This window comes from Sus scrofa, chromosome X (assembly GCF_054392235.1).
Source record: "Sus scrofa isolate SSC_HxYL_T2T_F1_AM1 chromosome X, Sscrofa_HxYL_maternal_Yorkshire_Landrace_v2.0, whole genome shotgun sequence".
Classification (NCBI taxonomy): domain Eukaryota; kingdom Metazoa; phylum Chordata; class Mammalia; order Artiodactyla; family Suidae; genus Sus; species Sus scrofa.
In genome coordinates, this window is record NC_139401.1 from 28843655 (window position 1) to 28862955 (window position 19301).

General features: G+C 35.0%; 1 protein-coding gene across 2 annotated transcripts in view; it reads left to right on the forward strand.

Annotated features, from left to right (window-relative positions):
- The window catches only part of IL1RAPL1 (interleukin 1 receptor accessory protein like 1), a 1404779-nt gene that overhangs the window by 779506 nt on the left and 605972 nt on the right, over window positions 1-19301 (forward strand). The gene's annotated exons all lie outside the window — the stretch shown is intronic.

Sequence of the window (19301 nt, forward strand, 5' to 3'; positions counted from 1 at the left end):
TGCCAATTTCTCAGATTGTCCTTATTTTTGATGACGTTGACAGTTTAGAGGAGTACTGATCAGGTATTTTGGAGGATGTCCCTCAATTGGGATTTGTTGATGTTGTCTTATCACATGTTTATGGGCCCATTAGAAGATCAGGAACTTGTCCAATAATGTAGCTTTGACCATTATCTGTCACATAATAGGTAAAAATAATTACATGCCAATTGAAAAAAAAAAAAAAATGGAAGCAATAGCACAGACCACTGCTTGCCTAAGCAATATTTTTCTTTCTCTTCTTCCTTAACAACAAAAACTTAATTTTAAAGTTTATTTATTTATGTAACTATTGTATTGATATGAAATTCATATAATATAATTTTAAAGTGAACAATTCAGACATTCCCACAAGGAAACCTTGTACCCATTAAGCAGTTGCTCCCTACTTCCCCCAACTCCATAGCTCCTGCCAACTACCAATCTGCATTTTGTCTCTATAGATTTGTCAATTCTTGACACTTAATATAAATGGATTCATAGAATATATGACTTTTTGTGTCTTCTTTCACTTAGCATATTGTTTCTGAGGTTTATCATTTATAAATACTTCATTCCTTTTTATGGCATAAGCCTACTTGAATTTGGGATAGCAATGTTCCCAGCCTAAAATAAAGCTACATTCTCCTACTTTTCTTGCTCCTAGCTGCAGTCATGTGGCACTAGCCTTGCCAATGAAGTACAAGAACTCCTGGATGGACCATCCAGGCACTTTACCTATAGGAAGATGATTCAGCCAGAAAGCACCATTTTGGCCCTTTGCTATTTCCCTTTATAACCATTATTGTGATCTAAAATCTAGATCAAAGGCATATAACACAAGGATAATAGAATAGAAAGCTGGAGGAAGCTGGTGTCTCCAAAGACACCATGCACCTGCTATCCTAGTTCTGTAATTTGCACTCTGGACCCCTTTCATGTGAAAAAGAAATGAGCATCTTATGTAAAATATTGATACAACAAAACATGTTTTACTATTCATTAGAAATCCTGTTAGAGACATTTCCTGATCAGTGTGTTCATCATAATTATGCATTAAACCTAAGGAAGGGAATATTCAAACGTCCACTTAAATAAATGTTTTAATCATTTTCACCATCATCGGCTTAGGACAATTCCTATGCACCTAGTATGGCAGAGAGAAAAAGAACAGGTTATGTCAGAAAATGGAGGTTCGGAGTTCCCGTCGTGGCGCAGTGGTTAACGAATCCGACTAGGAACCATGAGGTTGCGGGTTTGATCCCCGCCCTTGCTCCATGGGTTAACGAACTGGCATTGCCGTGAGCTGTGGTGTAGGTTGCAGACACGGCTCGGATCCCGCGTTGCTGTGGCTCTGGCATAGGCTGGCAGCTACAGCTCCGATTAGACCCCTAGCCTGGGAACCTCCATATGCTGCAGGAGCAGCCAATAAATGGCAAAAACACACAAAAAAAAAAAAAAGAAAGAAAAGAAAATGGAGGTTGATTCCTTATAGAATGAGTTAGATAGCAGTGCACTAATAAAGCTTGCTTCTAAACATACATGTAGTTACCCACTTCCAGGAAATAAACCTCAAATGTCAGATCACCTCTGCAGCCCTGACTAAAAGGTGAAGCTCTTGGTATTGCCTGCTGATCTCCACTTAGGAGAGAATGAAGTGTGATAATCTGTAGTATATATTGATTTTTCTATTAAAATATATGGTAAATGAGCACAGGGATAAATGCCTAGCACACTTCCTTAATGTATACAAGAGATAGACTGCATAGAGGACAAAATAGGATATGTGCTTGAGTAAAATAGAGGGAATGAATGAATGTGGGAGCTGCACAGAGAGATTGGAATAATAATGACTAAAGTTGAAGATGAAAATAATGGAAATTGAAAGACAATGAAAAGCCAGTAGTGGTTTGAGGAAGAAATGTTCAGTTGGAACAAGTTTAGGGGAAAAACGTTATTATGGTAGGAGGAAAATTTTCGTTTACATGAATAAGATAAACTAGTGAGGGGACTGCAACATGGAGTATCCAACTATTCCAGTGAAAATAGTGAATGCATTGAGAAAGTTTTAGAAGTGAAAATAAGCTCAAAAAATTTTAAGGGAAATGGAAACATTTATATTGATGTACTGTGGTTGCTGTGATTTCTTTGGATGGCTTAAGGATAAACTTTCTGATACAAGGAAGTGATGGAGACTTAAACCTGAGGACCAGAACAATTTCTTTGTTTTGTTTTGTTTTGCTTTTAGAGCCACATCTGCGGCATATGGAAGTTCCCAGGCTATGAATCAAATCAGAGCTATAGCTGCCAGCCTACGCCCCAGCCACAGCAACACAGGATCCAAGCCCTATCTGAGAACTACACCACAGCTCACGGCATCCCAGGATCCCGAACCCACTGAGTGAGGCCAGGGATCAAACCTGTATCCTCATGGATACTAGCTGGATTTATTTCCACTATGCCACAATGGGAACTCCACAGAAAAAGTTCTTCATTCAAATGCATTTATTGAGAACCAGCTATGTTTCTGGACTCTGCTAGTTATCAGAGATTAAATTGTGAATTTAAAAATATGGGTTTTGCCCCCATTAATCTTGGGTTATAGTAGAGAAACACAGTTAACAGATTAAACAAGAAATTACTGAAGGTAATAGTGTCACATTTTCCCCAATTTTAATTCCATGAAGCAGTAAGAACACAGAATAAAATGAAGATAGGTGTTATTAGAAGGAGGTCAAGAATGTAACTTTTCTTTAGAATGAATCATTCAGCAAGTACATTTGCATCTGCGCATTAGTGATGTGTTTGGGCAGCTTTGCCTTCACCTTCCTCATTCACAACAAAGGCTGGACATTAGCAGAAGACAGTGTAGAGAAAGGCAGACATACAATACAAAGACTAATTTAGTTTGTTTCTAATTAAATGTCAGTGTTTAAATTGTAAACATGGCTTAGGATGTAGGCTGGTTTCACCTGAATTATCTAATTATGCTAACATGCAACTTAAAATAATGATGGTAACAGTATATTTCTCTTTAAGTTTGAGTAAACATCATTAAGAGAATCACAAAGCAAGTGGACCGCAGTGTCAAAAAAACAGAATAACAGGGCACCGTAGCTGGATCACAGATACTAATGGGAACAGAGAATGAGGCCTTTATTTTTTTTTCTGAAATAGAATTTCAAAGGTTAATATTGAAAAAGGTGCCTTAAACAGCTCAGTGTCATTACATTTGGAGGTCTCTCTCATAAGTGCCTGATGAAGATGACAGTTCCTAAACTGTCTGCCAACACATGTTAATTACTTGGGTAATCAAAACAATATACTTGTTGATTTCCCCCCTGTATTTATCATTTAAAATGAAAATAGCTTTAACTTTTTCTGGCTGTTAAAAGAAAAACAAGCACTTTGGGAAAACACAGAAAATAAATAGCCAAATTATTAATAATGGTTTTCTCCTGTGGTGGGATCTCAGATAATTTTTGCCCTTTTCTATTTTTTTTTTCCATACTTCTCCCCCAGGAACCTGTCAGGGAGAAGCTGAGATACCATGAGAGGAGACCAGATGGCTCATGAGTAAATAGAGAAGGGACAGAAAAGTGGTATAAGTTAAACCATTCCCTGTGTTTTTGTTCTAGCATGGGCACCCCCCTTTTCTTGGGGGCTAAGGTAAATATTTTCCTTTCCTCCGAAAGAACCAATCTAAAATGGATGCTACACTCTAAACTTGGGTCTATTAACTATTATTCCATAGAACCAAGCACATAGTAGAAGTTGAAGGACAAAACACCTCATCGGTTGTATTAAATGCCTAATATTTGAAAGTATGAAATAGCATTATCTGATGGAGATATGGTAAAAAGCATTCTATGATGAATTTCAGGAGAAGGAAACCTCCATACAGTATCAGTCAACCTCATTATATTCTATGAGAAAAGATTGATTTGTATCATTTTATATAAAAATACCCATATATGTTTGTATGTCTATGTGTGTATAATATTCATTTAGTTAAGGGCTAAACTTTCCCAAGTATCAGTGAGAAACTTTTAATTAGGCTTTCAATCTTGCCCTACATTGGTCTCTTCCTCTTTCTCTCTCTCTCTTTTACACACACACACACACACACACACACACACACACACACACACACACACACAGTGTAGGTAGGGGAACAAGGGAGGAAATTCAGTATTAGGGATGCTTCAAAAGTAGGTTAATGCAAATGAACAGGATACCAAGTACAGTATGAAAATTGACATTTATTAGCACACACTTTGCATGAAGTGCAAAATTTTCAAACCTTTGCTGTGCATATGAAAATATTCCATTTTTATGCCCATCTTTTCATCATTCAGTAACATGCATTACTTTCTGTTGCTCCCAAATGCAAGTTGTAAATCTGCTCAAAAAGTTTCACTGATCTGAGATTTCACTTAGTCTTTTGCAGCTGACTGGATCATTTCCTTTCAAGCAGAAAAGTAATTCAATGCAAATGAGTCAGAGTAAATAGAAATAGAAGGTCATATATCTTTGAAATTAAAAAATAATAAAATTAATTATTAATTTTTGGTGGCTAATTTTTGGCCACACTCAAGTCCATATTTTCATTTCTGGAATTATATTTTATCACCATAAATATTAAATATATTTTATGTGCACCTGAAAGGGAAATTTTAAAAGCCCCATTCATCTATTCACTTATCTAGGTATTCATTTTACATAGACATTTGCCTTGATTCACTTTCATTTTTAAGAAAGTATTTATACTTTTTTGAATTTTATGTAGACAAGTAAAACACAATTCCATTCCTATTGTAAGAAAGAAATTTAAAAATAAAACATACATGGAACATATTAGTTCCATGGAGCATGGAACTTCCCTGGAGCATAAGAAATCAGATGTTTTTTACTGAAATTGTATGAATTGTTTTGCAGATCATTTTTATGCATCTTAAGATTTCCCCATGTCAGTACATAGAGGCTTAACTCATTTGTTTTAACTCATGAAGAATATTTCACAGTTGGAACACACAAACATTTTATTAAATCGTTTCCCTGTTGGTAGATATTTAGAATTGTCCAAATGCTATACCGTTACAAACAATATTTCAGTTATAATCCATGATTATGCTTCACCGTGTACACATAAGCAAGTATTTCTCTGAATAGATACTAAAAAGTGGAACTGATCATAATAGGGTACAAACATTGTTGATTTTAATAGATACTGCGAAATTGCCCTGCAAATGTCGATACCAATTTGCTTTCCCACCAGCAGGCTATAAGAGTTCATAGGCCCCGTATCTTTTAGAAGCACTGAAAAGAGAAGTTGCTCTTGACATGTTATTTCAATACATCTTTCTATGATTTCTAGTGAGTTTAGGTTTTCATATATTTACTGGCTCTTTTGCCTCTCTTCTTTGATGCCTCTTCATAGCCTTGTTATTTTAAATTGTTTGTAGATTTTATACATTGCAGATATTTTCTTAGAGTGTCTTGTTTTTTTTATTTGCTTACATTTTTAATTTTTTTCTTTTATAAATTAAATATGCCAATCTTATCTTTCATGGTTTTCACCTCTGTTATGTTATTTAGGAAAGCTTTCCAGCCTTCCCTATTCCAGTGTCACAATCTTTTGTGTGTGTGTGTGTTTTTAGGACCAACCCCGCGGACTGTGGAGGTTCCCAGGTTTCCCAGGCTAGGGGTCTAATCGGATCTGTAGCTGCCAGCCACAGCCACAGCCACAGCCACAGCAACACCAGATAGGAGCCGCATCTGCAAACCACACTGAAGCTCATGGAAACACCAGATCCTTAACCCACTGAGAGAGGCCAGGGATTGAACCCGCAACCTTATGGTTCCTGGTCGGATTCAATTCCACTATGCCACAACAGGAACTCCCCAGTATCACAGTCTTAAACTCTCAAACATTTATAGCTTTTTAAAAAGAAAAAACATTTTGATGTATATTCCATCTAGGATTTATTTTGTGATTTGTATATAGCAGAAATTAGTGTATATATGAATATGCGTGTGTCATAATATATGACAGTTTCTTTGAATTATTAGGTCATGTTGCAAATCAAATAACTATGGAATATTAACTCAATTACTTGAGTAATTAGCAAGAATTCTATATTTCTTTTCTCTGTACTTTTAATATTTCCTGTAAAGTAGGAATATTATTTTCTGGCTATTGGGGCTATCACCAAAATGTATTCCTTCTAGTTTACTAAGGCCAGTTCAGTTCTTTGGTTTAAACCCCAAAAGGCTCCAGTGAAGAAGGGATCCATTTCTTCTCTCTTTTGTGCTGGTGTCAAGATCCTTACGCAGTGTTGTCAGTATTAAAGTAACACCTACCTCTTTCTCTTATGAAGGGCCCTCCTGGTTAGATTGGGTCCACCTAGGTAATCCTGGTAAATCTTTTTTTTTTCTTTTTTTCTTTTTAAGGCTGCACCTGAGGCCATATGGAAGTTCCAGACTAGGGGTCGACTTGGAGCTACAGCTGCGGGCCACAGCCACAGCAACAGCAACACAGGATCCGAGCCCCGTCTGCAACCTACACCACAGCTCACAGCAATGCCGGATCCCTGAGCAACTGAGCAAGGCCAGGGATCAAACCCATATCCTCATGGATACTAGCCAGATTCGTTTCCACTGTGCCATAAGGGAAACTCTATTCCTGGTTAATCTTCTCATTTCAGGATTCTTAATCACATCACCAAAGTTCCTTTTGCCATGTAAGGTAATGGAGTCAACAGATCCTGTAGATTAAGATGTGGAACTCTTTCGGAGCCATTATTCTACGCTGTTGGAGTTAGGTGGATGGTTGCTTGCCTTCAACTGAGCCTGAGTCTGTGCTTTCATTGGGGCAGTTTCACTTAAAAGAGTATGTGTCTAAGCAGGCATCATGAAGGATACCTTTAGCATCATCCCTGGATTGAAGAACGTTAACATAGGTAATTGCATGGTAAAATTAAATGGGTTGTATTTTGTAAAGCACTTAGAACAGTGCCTGAGCAGAGTAAGCATTATAAACAAAGAAAAATAGTACATATAGTTATAGAATATATACGTATATGTATTTGTTAAATAAAACAAAAAAAAATGTCCACAAGGAAAGGAGTTTTAAGCAGACAATTGATTTGCTAATGTGGTATATCCTCTTGACCTAAAGAACTGATGGATTTTGAGAATTACTTTCCTTGGGGTTTATTAAACCCTCACTGTTGACTGTCAGGAGGAAATACATCTTGACAGGTTTGTCCACTGGCGGTAATGATTGTGTGTGTATTATACACTTGTCATATTTTTATGAGAATACCAAGTTATAATCAAGAGTGAAATGTATTTACTGAAAATGGCAGTATTAATTGGTCTATCTCATGTTATTAAACACTTACAGTGTGCTACAGAGCATCAGTTATGAGTACCAGTCCTTTCTGCAAAAGCCTTTTTAAGTATCATAGGATAAATTCTTCTCAATATGCAGACACTTATAATACAAAGCGTATTACATTGTGGCCTAAAGAAAATATCAAAAAGGGCTATAAAAGATTATAAATGAGAGTAAACACACATGTAAAGATGTCTTAGAGTAGGTAATATTTGATATGAGTTTTGATTACAAAGGTGAAATTTAACCAGGGGCATTCTAGGCAAGAGATTAATGGATAGAAAATCCAAGAATGTAAAATCATATGCTTTGGCAGAAGTCAAGGATGTTGTACCCATGATCACAGCACACGAGAAAGGTGGGGGTGGGGAGAGATAATGGAAAAGTTTAATGTAGGGGTTGTACTTAATTCCATAGGAGGTAATGAATTTTAAAGAGGGAGATGTGTCATCCGGCCTACTGTTGAAAAAAAAATGATTTGGCTGTCATATATTAGATGAATAGAATGGAGGTGAGGTCAGAGGGAGGGATAATAGTTAATAGCTCATTACCAAATGGCTTAAGTGAGAAATAGTGAAGGCTTTGAATAGGATAGTGGGAAAGTACTAGAAAGGACGGGGTGAGTGTGAGAGACATTGTGTAAAATAGAATCCACACAATTTAGCAACTGATTGAGTAGGAAAGGGAGGGGCCCATAATGACCGGTTGCCTGGATGACTGGGATAATTTGGCATCAGAATAAAAACAGGAAATTGGGCAGATGAAATATTCTGGTCTTTAGCTGAATGGATTTAAGGTGCTAGAAGAATTTTGAGGATGTCTGTTTCAGACAAATATTTGAAAATGAGGTTGGAAATTCAGGAGAGAGTTAAAGAGATTTGGGAATTTTAGTCTAAAATAATCTTAGGGTGGGTGAGGAGGACTTTGTAGCCAATTTATTCCTAAGAACTCTTCTTACATGCCCTTTCCCATACCTGCCGGTGGTCATCTATCCTGCAGATGAACTCTGAGTCATGACTACCTGAGACAGGCAGTTCTGTTGGCACTATTCAGTTAGAAATTCTTCCTTTATCTTCAGCTCCCCAAAGTTCCTTCCTTTTGAGCCAAGTTCTCTATCTTGGGACCCTACCCTAGAGCAACTGTAGCTCTTCAGGCTTACAAAAGTTCTTCTGATATCTTAAAATTGCAACATCCCTGTTTAGCCTGCCTCTCAAAGGAATATAAATGGTGCTCAGAGGAGATATAATATCTTTATGCCTTCTTTGGCTGTGATCCTTGCTAGAGTTTTCTCAGATATAAATAAACTTCTAGAAAACACAAAACTTAAGTGGGTTCTAAGTTCAATAAATCTAACATGCAAACCTAAATTTGAAAAATCTCTGATGGGAATCGTTAGGGTCTCCCTATGGACAGATGACTGGGGACACATGTGTGCCTCTGTCACTTCTCCCCCTTCTAATACCCTTATATTCTTCTATAAACTAAATATCTCTAGTTCTTGATTCACATGACATAGCTTCCAATCACATCACTCTTCTTTGGTCTAACTACTGTGGAGAAGAACACGACTAGCCCTATCCCTTGGTCTAAATATTATGATTTTTTAACAATTTTAGCTGAAATCAATTTGGATACATCCCCTAGGTGGCTCTTAGTCAGCATTCTGCCACTTGTGTCTATTAATCTTCTGCAGCTGGCTCTGTAACCAAGTGGAGGCCGTTCCCTTAACTGATGTTTCATTTTGCCTTGTTATGGCTGATATTATTCTAACCCACATGACCCATTAGATCCCAAATCGATCATACTTATTAGGTTGCCTTATATATCTCCATATAAGACATCATTCACAATGTAGAATGGTAAACAATTTATATTTAGGATAGACTCCTGTACCTGGCATTGTTCTTCCAGTTTGATAGTAAGTTGTCAAAGTCTGGGAAGGAATTTGGAGGAAATGTCATTGAAGTTATATAGATGTAAAAAGTAATCTTTAAAAGAAGATAATACTGCTCTTTTAACCTGAATTTATTTATATAAAATAACACTATTTTTAGTTAAGGGTCTGAACTCTTAAATCAGCAGACATGAATTCAAATCAAATCTTGTTCTATTATTTTCATTTTATTTCTCCTCTCTAAATCTATTTCCTTAAATGTCAAAGGAGGATATGAATTTCTTCTTTCTAGGATATTGTAAAGGTTGACGAGATGATGTGCATAAAATGCTTAGTACCTTGATTGGTACATAATAAACTCTTGGTTGTTATTTTTCTCTGAAAGCCAGATTACAGTACAAAAACATCACTTTTATGTAATTTACATTCACTTTCATATTGAAAAGAGTTGCATGTGAACATCTGTTTTTGTTTTGTTTCCTAAAAGTAGATTTTGATTGCTCTACCTTCATCCTATCCTTTATATAAGCAGAAAAATATTCATTTTAAGGGTGATCAAGGCCAAGAATGCAGTGTAGAAATATGTGGCTTTGCTGTCCTTATATGCATGTTTTTACCTAAGCTGACCTAGGATCATGTATGACTCTCCAGATCCATCCTATTTATAAAGAGTACCCATTCATCATGGCTGACACTGAGTAAAGAAGAATGTTCGGAAGATGGTGGGAACTTCCTGTTTTATTTTAATTTTTTAAGTGCCACAGGTGCAGCATATGGAAGTTCCCAGGCTAGGGGTCGAATCAGAGCTTCAGCTGCTGGCCTATACCAAAGCTATAGCAACGCCAGAACCAAGCTGTGTCTGCAACCAACACTGCAGCTCATGGCATTGCCAGATTCCCAGTCCACCCAGCAGGGGGGATCAAACCCACATCCTCATGGATACTAGTCAGGTTCATTTCCACTGAGAAAATGACAGGAACTCCTGGGTACGCCCCTATTTTAGTGACTGCCCTTCTTGCCACCACTGTGTGCTTCCTTTCTGTTTTCTTATCAACTATATTAAATGTAGCATTAAACCTACCCCTTGAGAATTTTTTTTTGTCTTTTTGTATTAGGGCCGCACCCATGGCATATGGAGGTTACCAGTCTAGGGTGCCACAGCCACAGCAATGCCAGATCTGAGCCCGCATGTGCAACCTACACCATAGCTCATGGCAATGCCGGATCCTTAACCCACTGAGCGAGGCCACGGATCGAACCCTCAACCTCATGGTTCCTAGTTGGATTTGTTTCCACTGCGCCATGACAGGAACTCCACCCCTTGAGATTTTAATTTTATTTTTTATATTTTATTTCTCTTCTGGAAGTTCTAAGATGCCTTATTTCAAATTGGTTAGGCAATTTTTATAGACAGATATAGAATTATGTTTTATGCTTGCCTTTTATTTCTTTGTTTTAAAATTTCTCTTTGATAATTCTAAATCTGTAGTTTTATTACAGAGAGCAGAGAGATATTTGCTCTTTATCCTTCCTCATGATTCTTGCTCAAGACACTATTTCCTTTTGTGCTTAATTGGTCTTTGTTCTCAATGGGCTGATCATTTTCCTTGAAATACTATTTTTGGGAATTATCTGAGGTCTAGGATGAAGGGAAACTTTTCTGGAAAGGATTTGCATTTGCCTTGGCAAGTGCCTAAGGTCTGATCACTCTGGGATCACTGCAAATTAAATGAAATTCGTAGCTTGAGATTTTTGGGGAACTATATAAGTAATATGAGTTTGTGCTATAAATCTACCCTAAGGATGTGTAAGAGTTTGGAGAGGGTCAAGTTTAGTTATGCTTCTTCACTTTCTTAGTGATGAAGCCCTTAGTTCTACTGGATTGGGTGTTCTCTCCATTTTGAAATTTGACCAAATCCCGTATCCCTACCCTTTCAGACCTATGCCACCATTAAACCAAGGCTATGGTGACTGAGATTACTAGGCCCAGTAAATGCCCTCAGGAAAATGTCTTCAGTGGTCACTTAATTCTTTGAGCTCTAGTTGTACTTAGATTTTGGCCTAGGAATTTTATAAACTATTTCATTATGAGAAAAATATGCAGTATTTTTACTTATTTCCAGTGGAAGCACTGGTCCAAATAACTTAGTTTGCCATATTGCCAGAAATACAACTTCCCCACTGTTTCTTCTATAAGAGTTTTCTTAACAAGATTTTCTATTTAACATTGTAGATTTCCTGGACATAATTCTCATTTTCTGATGTTACTTTCTTGCTCCTATCAGCTTTACTTCTAATCTCAGTTTTAACTTAATTTTCTCCTTCGGACAGTTTCTATCCACCTTAAGCACTATAAATGTTTACTCTCATTAATGTGATAGGGATTTTATGAAAAATAATCTTTAAAAAACCTCTGAATGATTTGGTTGTGTGGCTTAAGGATGAATGCATAACCTTGGAGAAATAGTCAAGACTTGGAAAATTTAGTGAAATAAAAAGATGTAGGGAGGAGTTCCCGTCGTGGCGCAGTGGTTAACGAATCCGACTAGGAACCATGAGGTTGCGGGTTCGGTCCCTGCCCTTGCTCAGTGGGTTAACGATCCAGCGTTGCCATGAGCTGTGGTGTAGGTTGCAGACGCGGCTCGGATCCTGCGTTGCTGTGGCTCTGGCGTAGGCCGGTGGCTACAGCTCCGATTCAACCCCTAGCTTGGGAACCTCCATATGCCGCGGGTGCGGCCCAAGAAATAGCAACAATAACAACAACAAAAGACAAAAAAAAAAAAAAAAAAAAAAAAAAGATGTAGGGAGAAAGAGAGCATTATTGAGGTGATTAACCAGACCATTTTGATTGCCAGGGAATTAAATGCAGCCAAAAAGGAATTCTGGGCTATAAGCTGTAACAGAGGATCTTTTGACCTCAAAATAATATTCTCGGTACATTTACTTATCAAGCCACTACCTAAAAACAATGAAGAAATGGAAATTTATAATATATCTGATACTTTATGATGCTTTTTTCATATAAGGTTTTTTCCCCTGCCTTTCTTCCTCACTTGGAACAGTTTTAATGTACTACAAATGAAAAGGGGTGTGATATGTGATTATATTATGGATTATAATGTATGGAAAATGTATATATATAGTTTTCCCTGAATTTATGTTTTAAATGTTTAAAATTGATCAGCCACCATTAATCATTTATTAAGCTACTCCTCTGTCTCTGGCACTATGGTATTTTCCATGTATTTTCCTGTTGAATTCTCAGCAAACCTTATGAGGTAGAAATTATTTTATAAGTGAAACTCAGACTCATACAGAATTAGTAATATATAACTTTATTGTTTATGAATGTCTTCCATTTTTATTTACTTTCATGTGCCTTTTAACTATGATCCTCATATCAAGGCCATGAGTTAGGTCAGTTGTTCATTGAGGACAAAGAGGCTCAGAGGAATGAGACTGACAAAGCAACTAGCAATTGATATAGATGGTGCTCAATCTCAGTGCTTCTAATTAACAATCTATTAGTTTTTCCACAGTGCCACACTTTTTGGAAAGATAAGTGATGATGATGATGGTTATATCTTTAATGATTGTGCAGAGTTTGGGATTTAGAAAACCATTACTAGCCAACAGTAACTGTATTTAATAATTATATATATATATATATGTATATATATATATATATATCAAATCCAATTCTATGAGAAGAACCCAAGAGATGTATATGGTTTGTAAAGAATTCTAGGAAGAATGTAAGAAGTAGACAATATAATCATAAATAGCAGTCTGTGTTCCAGCCATTTATTCAGCTTTGTCAGATGAAATTTTTCAAGATAACTTTTCTTTTTCATGTGCTCCAATGTTCATAACAGGGGAATATTTGTGTCATAAAACTATAACCCCAAGATATTTATTTCTTTTTGGGTGACAGGAAAATTGTATTTGTAAATTTAGGTGTGATGATCAAAGTCTAATGATTAGGAGTGTGAGAGGTAAACTCTTAAGGTAATTGTCTAGAATTGTTTTTTTTTTTCATTTTATATTCTTACTATAGGTAAGAAAGTATGTCGGGGGGGCACAGAATCAGAGGGAAGAGGTATCTGTTAAGCTATTAATAATTCCAACATTAAACTGTCGTATTCAGTGTAGTGCAACTCTAGGATCTCAAAAATATTTATAGTAATAAGTTAAAGAGTTTAAGTAAGTGACCCAAAGTCAGGCATCTAATCAGTGGTAGAGACTGGAATTAAACCCTATCTATCTCACCTTAACCCCATACTCTAAACCCTTAAATCCTCCCAGTTGGAGACAAGTATTTCCATAATTTAGAGTGTGGTAAATTGGCCAACTATGTTTCTTGGGTTCATGCTAAAACTGCACATTTTTTAGAGTCACTTAAATGTTTCTTAGCCGTATAATTCTTGGATTGCAGATAGAGTAGATTAGTCAGGAAATAGTTAGAGGAGTCAAAATTAAAATAAATAAAATATGATTAATTATAGCTTACATATTTCACTTTTTATGTTTTTGTTTCCTTTTGTGCATAAATACAGATTGAATATTTTAACTTATTTCTGTCAAAACAAATTTTGTAATGCTGATTCTTATGTTATTGTTTATAATATTTGGTTGAATTAAGGATTATTTAAATTTGAGTTTACCAAGGAAAACATTTAAAGTTCAAAAGCTAATCCTGGTTTTTATTTCAGAACTTTGGACAATGAGTAGCACACATAGTTTCTCAATAAACATTTCGATGAATGTATGGGATTAATTTACATTTATTACTGTTATTAATTTGTCCATCAAATATATTTTCAGCTACTAGACTAAGACTTTTAATTGAAAAATGTTGTGGCTCAGCAGTAACAAACCCGACTAGACTCAGGCTCAGAGTAGAAGTTACATATCAAAGTATAGTTATAGACAGGAGTGAAGAACTGGGTCCATTTATACCATGCAAGCTTAACTAATTGAATGTATTCTCATAAAGTGCATTTGGAATTTCAACCATAGCCTTCTGATTCCCTAGTCAGAATGGAATCCTAAATGACCACATTAAACACATACACACAAAACACATACATTGTTCATTTTCTGCTTATCTTGTACTTTCTGCTAATATAATTCATTTGCTTAAAATACTTCTGTAGAGACTGAACAAAAGAGTAGCAGACTTTAAAATAGAAATATGCCATCATATAGACTTTGTGTTGAGTATACAAGACAAATATTATCCACATGGCATTTATCAAGTAAAATTTGTGTGTATGGATATTTTATTTATAAGCATATATTGCAAGAAAAGCACATTTTTTAAAATAAAAAGGAGCTGATCATTCTGCACATTCCAGTTGCCTGTTATAATGAAATTGTGTAAGTGTCACTCTTAAAGCAATGGAGATGGCATTTGCATATCATTTTAATTGCTTTGGATTAAACATTGAACGATGAGAGCCAAGAGAGCTTATTAAGCTGAAATGAGGGCAAGTGATAAAAAAGTGATATTATGTCAACAGTACATCTGGAAGTCTTTTGCTATTTCTATTTTAAATTCTAATTTGCAGTGTTTCTTAAAAAATTATCACTGAATGCCATGGAGTCTTGAAATATAATTTTAAAAATTAGAAGGTTAATGCATGAATTGTGCTCGATCAGTAAGATTTGATGTGAAAGCCAAACTAGAGATTTCTCTATTTTGTTAATTTTTTTTCTTTGTCTTTTGTCCTTTTTTAGGGCTGCACTTGCAGCCTATGGAGGTTCCCAGGCTAGGGGTCTAATCGAAGCTTCAGCTGCTGGCCTACATCAGAGCTGAAGCAACACCAGATCCAAATCGTGTCTGCGACCTACACCACAGCTCATGGCAACACCAGATCCTTAACCCACTGAGTGAGGCCAGGGATCGAACCCGCAACCTCATGGTTCCTAGTCGGATTCGTTTCCGCTGCACCACGACGGGAACTCCTATTTTGTTAACACTTATTTGTTCTTAATGGACTAGGCTGTAAGCTTTTGAAAGAAAGACATGGTCTCATTTATTTTTGTCTTTAGGACTTTGACATCATCTGTCCCTTTATAGGCGCTCAGTAAATATTTCTGAATAAATGAATGCCAAGTATAGCAACTCCTTCATAGTTATTGTTAAGCATTTTAGGTGAGGAGTTCACCACTGCTGGTTTTGATTGGTGCTGTGCCTACAGCCTCCCTTCCACTGTGAAACACTCTGTGCTTACTGACCTTCTCCCTCTTTGTACAGTTACTAAGTACATAAAGTCCTTACCCACCCATCTTGAAGCAGGCTATATGGAGTGGGGCGTTTGTTAGGTGACTTAATTTGCAATTCAGAGGGTCTCCTATTTGGGATGTTTGATTTGGGGCTTGTATTAGCAGCTATCATTTGTTGGCTGTGTTCACAGCATCAGAAAACTGATGTCACATAATTTGATAACCATAATGCCAATCTCATCCCTTTGCATTGGAGAATTATCACCAATTCAAGGTGGCTCCCATTGCTTGTCAGAGTGATTTCACATTTGCCAGATAGCCTATATTGTTAGATCATCTAAAACATATCCTCTAAATTTGGTAAAATAACTATTCCATTAGAGTAATTCTAGATAATTTATTTTATGGACTGTCTAAGCAGCTACACATATCATATTTTAAAATACTTGTAGCAACTGTGCGGAAAAGGTCCTATTAATATCTCCCTTTTGCAGATGAAAAAACTGAGGAACAGAAAGGCTAATGACTTATGTGTGGTCTCATAACTATTAAGTGACAGAGCCACATTTTGAAATTGAAACCATCTGGCTTTAGAGGGTTGTGATCTTAACCACGGTTCTATGAGTTCATAGATGACTGAAGTTACCCTGTGGCCCCAGAAATGAAGAATTTTGGATGCTACAACTGCTTTATTGTTATTGTTTTAAATTTTTAATTGTGGTTAAAAAAACACATAACATAAAATTTACCACCTTAACCATTTTTAAATATACATACAGTTCAGTAGAGTTAGGTATAGTCACATTGTTGTACAACAAATTTTTGTAACTTTTTCATCTTGCAAAACTGAAACTCTACTCACTGAACAGTTCCCTATGTTCCCACCACATCTGTTTTTAAGTCCTGTCATCCTAATCACAGAAGCCAAATAAAATAATACTCCATTAGATTGTTATCACATAACATCATAAAAGAGAAATAAAGACAGTAAAACGTTATCTTATTTACATACATTGGCATATACCCAGAATTCACAACTTCTAAGAAATATAAATGCAAAATAATGAGGTGATATGAAATAAAAAGGAGTATCCCAGTGATTTTCTTCTTGTTCCTTAGTTTTTGCCTTGGAATTTTGTAAAAGGATACTTTTATGTTATAGTTTATCAGCATGACCTATGACTGAATTCAGGAATATTTTCTTGGTTCAAAGCCAAGAACAAAAAGCAGAGCTGTATTTAATTTTGTTTCTTACCTTTATCTAAATCTGCTTAAAGTTAAATTATATTTAAATACTGATAAAATACTATATATATATTATTTGTTTAATAATAATTCCCATTTAGTATTCTTTTGATGTTTTAAAAAGACAATTGCAATACTCAACTCAGTGTTAGAGAATGTAAATATGCATTATACATTTATAATTATATAGTAAAATTTTAAACATAAGTAAAAGTACTAATGCTATATAAATAAATGCAAAGTTATATAATGTTTGAAAAAAATTTAAAATGATATTTATATTAATTTATATTTTCAATTCATATTTTTTAACTTACTACCAATTTTGATTCATGAATAACCCTATTCATGAAATAATCTGAAATGTGCTATAATAAATAATGATGTAGAAAGAGACCCAGCTTCTAGAGAGCTGATATTTATGCTGAGTACTAAGCTACATGAACAGAATGGAAAGGAGTTCCTATTTGAGGGTCTCCACAAAAACATGGAGGGGAGGATGAACATGGCACATTAGGAACACCAATAGTTAAGTAAAACCAAAGCCACAGATGTGAATGGGGAAGTGATAGAAGATAAGGAAGAGAGTCAGGACAAATCCAAGTCAAAAAAAACCTTGTACTATGGTATGTGGAATGGATGGTCAGTGAGGACCTGCTGTATAGCACAGGGAACTGTACTCAATATTCTTTGATAACCTATATGCAAAAAGAATCTGAAAAATAATGTATATATATATGCGCATGACTTGGACACTATGCTGTACAGCAGAAATTGACTCAACACTGTAAATCAACTACTCTAATAAAAAATAAGCTTAATAAAAAAGAAGAGATATGTATATATATAAGTGAATAATTTTGCTGAACAGCAGAAATTAACACATTATAAATCAACTATACTTCAATAAATTTAAAAAAATTAATTTTGTTTGTATAGCCAAACAAAATTAGATTGTATTTGATTCCACAGAGTATGTAGATGGAGGGAAGGATAATAAGCAAAGGAGCATGACATGGTCAGAAATGTCACAGATAAATTTTTTTAATCATCAATCCATTTGCTAATGCCATGACTCATTCCATCTGCAATTTTTTCATATTCTTTCTATATGTTTGATGATTCACTTGTTAATAAGGAAACCTCATCATTTTTCCAAGAATCCGTCAAAGTTATAATAGAATTAGTTAGGGATAGTCAAGGATGCTTAGTGTATGCAAATATATTTCCTATTTTTAAAAATTATTTAAAATTTACTTGGTAACTGATTAAATTACTCTACAAATTATTCTAACACCAAATAGTAAAGGTTCTGATAGGATCCTGGAAAAGATAAATGTCATCATATTTGGACATACTAAATGAAAGATGTTTGCCAGTCATCCAAGGGAATGCCTCCATTAGCAAATATCATTATACAAAATTAAGTCATTCAACAAAAAATAACTATTTAACAAATACTTTTCTGATATTTTCAATATCTCATTTTTTCAGGCAACCTTCAATTCCAGGGAATCAGGAAGATGACATTTTTTTGAGTGATATACATTTTTACATTTATATATAAAATATTTTTAAAATATTATCCATGCATGTGAATGTAATTAGGTTTTTTGGGGGAGGACGTTTGGACAGGTCATTTCATTTCTTACCTTACATTGTTACCATAAATACATTGTTTAGGAGTTACAGAAATCATTTTTATTAGCAGGTAAATTTAAATGTATCTTCATATCAGTTATTCCTCCTTTTCCCTGTAATTCCCTGTTGCCATTTGTTTCATCAGTTCATCTAAACGTAACATTTTTTATTTACTCGTCCATTATAAGTCAAGAAAGTTTTATCTTTTCTCTCTTGTGATTATTATCTTGTCTGACGAGGACAAAATAATTGAGTCAGAATAGAGGAGCAAGATGAATGGCAGAAAGCAGGTGCATTTGTATATTATGAAGTGTTTGCAAAATAATAAGCACTGCATGAATAATGCATTTGAAGAATATTGTCTGGCAAATGATATTGAATCATATATCCAAATCACTCCTCAATTACTGAAGAACGAATTACAAGTGCCTGATGCATCCAGTTTTATCAAAGAGAAAATTCACCATGTGGCACATCTAGTTAGAGTAAAAGTGCTACTGTTTATTAAGAGAAGATTAAAGTTTTTCTGTATCTATATTTTAAGAACCTAAGGAATAGATAATATATATTTAATTATATATAATATGAAAACATAAGAAATATATAAATACAAGGAACTTAAGTTACATGTATGATAATACATAAAGATATAATTTGAATATATAAAGAATATATAAATAACAGGAGTAAGGCATAGATAAATATAAAAACCTAAGGAATATTCACATATATATATAAATTTGAAAACCTAAGTAATATATAATAATAATTATATACATATATATGTAATTTGAAAATCTTGTGAATAAATATATAAATATTTATTTTTTATTTACTTATAAAATTCTACTGTGGGATTTTTGGGGTGAGAATTAA